The sequence below is a fragment of the Neoarius graeffei genome, chromosome 6 (genome assembly GCF_027579695.1).
Source record: "Neoarius graeffei isolate fNeoGra1 chromosome 6, fNeoGra1.pri, whole genome shotgun sequence".
NCBI lineage: Eukaryota > Metazoa > Chordata > Actinopteri > Siluriformes > Ariidae > Neoarius > Neoarius graeffei.
Window position 1 is genome coordinate 74810925 of NC_083574.1, and position 5912 is coordinate 74816836.

Genomic DNA, 5912 nt, shown 5'->3' on the forward strand with positions numbered 1-5912 from the left:
GGGGCATGGCACTGGTTGTCACACCACATTTCCCCATGCAATGGGATCACACTGTTGAAAACAAAGATAGAATCTCAACTACAACAAAATACTGTATTTCTTAATGAAATTATAACAGTTAAAAGACATTTTCTTACCATTGTGTCAAGGATGGCCATGGATGGCTGTCCAAGCAGCATCGTGAGGGAAGGAAAAATGGCAGAGTTCAAGTTTTAATGGATGCACGGGGTCACCTAAGGGACTCCAAAGGGACAAATGAAACTTAAAATTCCCATGTACACCTGACATTGCTGGTTTTTACTTTCAAACAGTGCAAGAGACTTCATTTGAGATAAAAAAAAACCTTGACTTTTTCAGGAATTTAAATGTAATACTACTTATTATAATCAACAACAGTGACATTTCATTTTTTTGAGTGTAATATGTGGCTTGGTGGAGGTCTGCACTATTATTCTAGTATTAAAATTTATAATTCAAACATAATTCACTGCTAAAAGTTTAAACTAAAAATTGACTTACAGTTGATTCCATGAAAAAAAATGCAGTTCAAAGTAAGTCTTTATGGCAAATAGCTGGTTAATTTTTGAGCAATACCCATCACACACACACAAAAAAAAAACAAAAACAAAAACTTGGATATTTTGTGTCTTGGCTGACACTACAGACCATTCTGTAGTGATATAAGGTGTAGCCTCATTGCAACTTTTCATAAAGCCCATAATATATATATATATATATATATATATATACATATATATATATATATATACTGGGTGCGATTTGCTGGGGGGGATGGGGGGGATCATCCCCCCCTCTGGTTTTTATCTCTGCTGAAAAAAAATCCTCGGGGACAACCCCGTCAATAAAACAAACAAACCAAAAAAAAAAGTTGACATGACAGGCATGTTGTGACATAGTTTTCTATGGTCTACATTGCACTCACTTTCAAAATGACCCGAAGTGGCAGCTTTGATGTACACGAACGTCCCCAGCAAATAGATACATTGTAGATAATAACAATATCTTTGCGTTCTCATAGAACACAAAGATATTGTTATTATCTACAATGTATCAATGTATATGCAGGGATGCAAACAGCGCGCCTTTTGGCGGATGCCGCCTTTTTCACGGCCGATTTTTTTTTGGGGGGGGGCGTTGGAGTGTCTGATTATAATTTCAAAGTAAATTCTGTATTAAAATTACTAAATAAGCAAATCCGTTACAGTCCATGAAACAGGAAGTATAAGGATGAGAAAAAAACAGTTTAAATCGGAAAGCTGCGCACAATGTGAACTGCGCCATCAGAGCAAACTGTTCATTTAGTATTCATGTATTTTAGTGATTTTCGAGTCACTGTCCATTTAATCCAGAGGGAGAGAAACATCACAGCAACGCGACAAGCAATGAGAACTTTGTTGTGTTAGTGTTCATGTATTTAGTCAGAGAGATAGGAAGATGAATTTACTGTACTATCTCAGGTTTAGTGTTCGTTTTCATTTAGTGTTATTCATTTGATATCATCGGATGTTATTGAGCTGTTAGCCTATTGTTACCTTAATTTTGTGACCTTTCATGATTTAAAAAAAAAACATCCCCCCTTCTGTTTTTTTTGACAAATCGCACCCTATATATATATATATATGAGTGATTCCACGCTTATGGGTACTGAAATGGGGACATGAACTTATTTTTAAAAATTCACCTAAAACCATTTCTTTTTTTACCATCAGGTCACAAAACATGTAATCTTTAATGAATGATATGTTAAAAGATAACTTTAATTTTCTGAGATGTAATAAAAAACATATTTATATGCCAAAGTCAGAACATAACAGAAGTGTTGTGGACATATATATTCTCAATTTTAACAATGTAGAATTACTTTTTGAAGCATAGGAAGGTGATGTTTTAGCAAATATAATTAATAAACATGTGTAGTAGAATAAACATACACATTCTTTCAATAAGATTAACATGGTATATAGCTAGATTGTAATTAATTTGTAACAGATGCGAGATGGACAATCGTAACAGAAGTAATGTAACAGACATCATTTTGGAACTCATAGGCTTGACTTTGGCATATAAATATGTTTTTATTACATCTCAGAAAATTAAAGTTATCTTTTAACATCTCATTCATTAAAGATTACGTTTTGTGACGGCGGCACGGTGGTGTAGTGGTTAGCGCTGTCGCCTCACAGCAAGAAGGTCCTGGGTTCGAGCCCCATGGCCGGCGAGGGTCTTTCTGTGCGGAGTTTGCATGTTCTCCCCGTGTCCGCGTGGGTTTCCTCCGGGTGCTCCGGTTTCCCCCACAGTCCAAAGACATGCAGGTTAGGTTAACTGGTGACTCTAAATTGACCGTAGGTGTGAATGTGAGTGTGAATGGTTGTCTGTGTCTATGTGTCAGCCCTGTGATGACCTGGCGACTTGTCCAGGGTGTACCCCGCCTTTCGCCCATAGTCAGCTGGGATAGGCTCCAGCTTGCCTGCGACCCTATAGAAGGATAAAGCGGCTAGAGATAATGAGATGAGATGAGATGAGATGTTTTGTGACCTGATGGTAAAAAAAGAAATGGTTTTAGGTGAATAAGTTCATGTCCCCATTTCAGTACCCATAGGCGTGGAATCTCTCATATATATATATATATATATATATATATATATATACACATATATATATATATATATATATATATATACAGGCGGCACGGTGGTGTAGTGGTTAGCGCTGTCACCTCACAGCAAGAAGGTCCTGGGTTGGCGCCCCGGGGCCGGCAAGGGCCTTTCTGTGTGGAGTTTGCATGTTCTCCCCGTGTCTGCGTGGGTTTCCTCCGGGTGCTCCGGTTTCCCCCACAGTCCAAAGACATGCAGGTTAGGTTAACTGGTGACTCTAAATTGACCGTAGGTGTGAGTGTGAATGGTTGTCTGTGTCTATGTGTCAGCCCTGTGATGACCTGGCGACTTGTCCAGGGTGTACCCTGTCTTTCGCCCGTAGTCAGCTGGGATAGGCTCCAGCTTGCCTGCGACCCTGTAGAAGGATAAAGCGGCTAGAGATAATGAGATGAGATATATATATATACATACACACACACACATACCGTCGGGGGCAGGCCAATGTGCCCGCATTGACGCGGCAAGCATGCGGTATCGACGCGGTACGTACCGCATCTGTTTTGAACTGAGCTGCAATGTACCCAAACGACCACCAGGTAGCACTTGGGAGCACTCGCCCCAGATCGCAAAATCCTCCGGCCCCCCTCTACTCACGGGGTAGCCTATTTGCATATGAATAGCAGCGAAACTGCTGCATCAATGGGTAGCCTATTTGCATATGAATAGCAGCGAAACCGCGCGTGGTCCGAGAATTGCCTGGCTTGCCTCAAATTTCCTCACTCAGTATTGGATGAAAACACTACTTTTAAACCAAAGAAATCACTCGTGATTGGTTGGCAGATGCCACTAGGCCTAGGCTATTGGTTACCCTGGGTCATCATAACCACAACCTATATATATATATATATATATATATATATATATATATATATATATATATATATATACACGGTATATATATCTGTTGTGGTTATGATTAGCTATGATGCTGTATATTCATGTCATTGTTATCCTATCAATGACACACATTTATTGAGGAAGGAAAATTTGCAAGGAACGTTGTATCAAACAAGAGCTTTATTTTCAAAATCAGAGTAAGTACAAGACGTTAAAAAATAAACAAAATGGCAGCATTCAGTCAAAGACAAACAGTAGTTGCCTATACATTCTCTAGTGCAAGAGAGATGTGCAGGATACAAAACTAAACAAAAGCAAATAAGCACCGTATTTTAGTCCTACAGCTCCATGAAGTGCATGCTTGCGGTCTCTGAGCTGTGGGGAGCAGGCGGCATCGGACCGACATGCAGTCGTCTGTGGTGGGTTGCCCTGTACTTTGGATCTGCCTCAAGCCTTGATTGCAGCGTACCGGTAGCACATATGGCCCTTTTCCACTACCCTTTTTCAGCTCACTTCAGCTCGCTTCAGCTCACTTCAGCCCGACACGGCTCGCGTTTCGACTACCTTAAAACAGCACGACTCAGCTCGCTTCAGCCCTGCTTAGCCCCCAAAACTCGCACGGTTTTGGAGTGGGGCTGAAGCGAGCCAAACCGAGCTGAGTGAGGCTGGGGGCGTGAGCAGACACTCCCCTGTGCACTGATTGGTGAGGAGGAGTGTCCTCACACGCCCCGCGAGCACGCTGAGATCTGTAAACCCGGAAGAAGGAGAATTACAAATTACGAGAATTTCTGAAGCCTTATGCGCCTCGTCTCATCTATATGCTCTTGCCAGTATCTGTTGGCGTTGTCGGTGACAACAAGCCACAGCACCAAGACATGTCCTCCATGTTTATTGTTTACTATCCGGGCTGTGAGACTACCGCTTAAAAGATCACTGATGTCACTGTTTGCGCCGCTTAACGACATCACATGACGTCCACCCACTTTCGCTAACTCCACCCAATGTGTCCACCCACTTCCAGCCAGCACGGGTCAGCACGGTTGTAGTCGAAATGCAACTCCAACAGCCCCACTCAGCTCGACTCAGCCCAACTCAGCACGGCATGGCTCAGCCGCGTTTGTAGTGGAAAAGCGGCAATAGTTCGCTGAGCTCCGGGTTACGGGACGGCGGAGGCTTAATGATCCACCCAGACACCCCATCCACCACCCCATTTTCCTCATCCGACATCAGGTCTACGGTAGCACACTGCCATACATCCATCTCGTCCATAGCAAAGACACCTCGTCTCGCGTCAAACAGCTGTAAAAACGATCGATAAAGAGAATAAGTACTGAGCAATGCACTGCGTATGGACACAACACATGAAAAACACTGAAAAAAAAGTCACATTGACCAAAACTGAAAAATCTTACCCTCTTTCTTCTGGAGCGACTACGAGCCGGCTACTTCATTGCTTCCGCCTGCAATGAAAGATCAGGCTGCTGGTATCTGTAGCTCCTGCGTAAGGTTTCGTAATATGTCTTGCAGGCAGCTAGAAAAACAAATGAGAGTACGATTAACAACGTAGCAGTAGGCTAAGCTTAATAAGGGAAAGGAAGAAGGGAAGTGTAGACAGCAGAGAAAGGACAGTATAGGCTACCATAATATTTAGTGAAATAGTTGTTACTTACACACAATGTTGTCTTTGTCAGCATCATGAAGATTTGGATTTGTCGACAAAGCCCGCACTAAATAGCTTGTCACGGCTTCGTTATGAGGCAAAGTTAGTCTGTGAAAACAAGATGGCTACAGTTAGGATCAGGCTAGGATCTGCATCTATTAACGTATCTCATACAGAATGAAAGCATATTCTTTAAATCTTACCCTTGCGCCGGCTCGTATCGCCTAGTGTTTGTCTCCGAGTTGTGAAGACGGCGTACTGTTTCCTATGAAAAGAACAAAACAACATTTTTAAGTCACTTGTCCCTCATAGCTAGCTACTGGCTACTTTTAGCTTGGGCTAGCTGCTATGCTTACTTTTAGGCTATTTAGCTTAGCTAGCAGACACCGGACAAATTCTTACCGCAATCATGGGACTCTGCACCCGTCTTTTCTTCCTGGAGTTTGCGTTTTCCCCAGTTACATCCCTCCAAAGCAGTCAATCTGTCTTCCACGGTGTTGAATCTGTCATCCATAGAGTTGAATCTGTCGGTTACGAACGTAGTCAGCTCTGCAATCTGACGAGACAACCCACTGAGAACAGACAGCAGTTTTCTCTCATCGATCTGCGGACTTCCCGACACAGGTCCATCGCGTCCAGACACAGGAGTCGACGGAGAGTAGAACGCGAGGCGCCGTCCAGCCATTGAAGATCACCAAGCAGCAAAAATCCCAGAAACCAAGAGAAAGTTCCGGAGCACA

General features: G+C 42.6%; 1 long non-coding RNA gene across 1 annotated transcript; it reads right to left on the reverse strand.

Annotated features, from left to right (window-relative positions):
• Positions 1-5188: 5188 nt before the first annotated feature.
• LOC132887515 (uncharacterized) lies at positions 5189-5620 on the reverse strand. Its single transcript, XR_009654843.1, has 3 exons — positions 5575-5620; positions 5376-5437; positions 5189-5280 (listed from the first exon to the last, which is right to left on the reverse strand). It is a non-coding gene; the product is annotated as an uncharacterized LOC132887515 (long non-coding RNA).
• Positions 5621-5912: the final 292 nt, after the last annotated feature.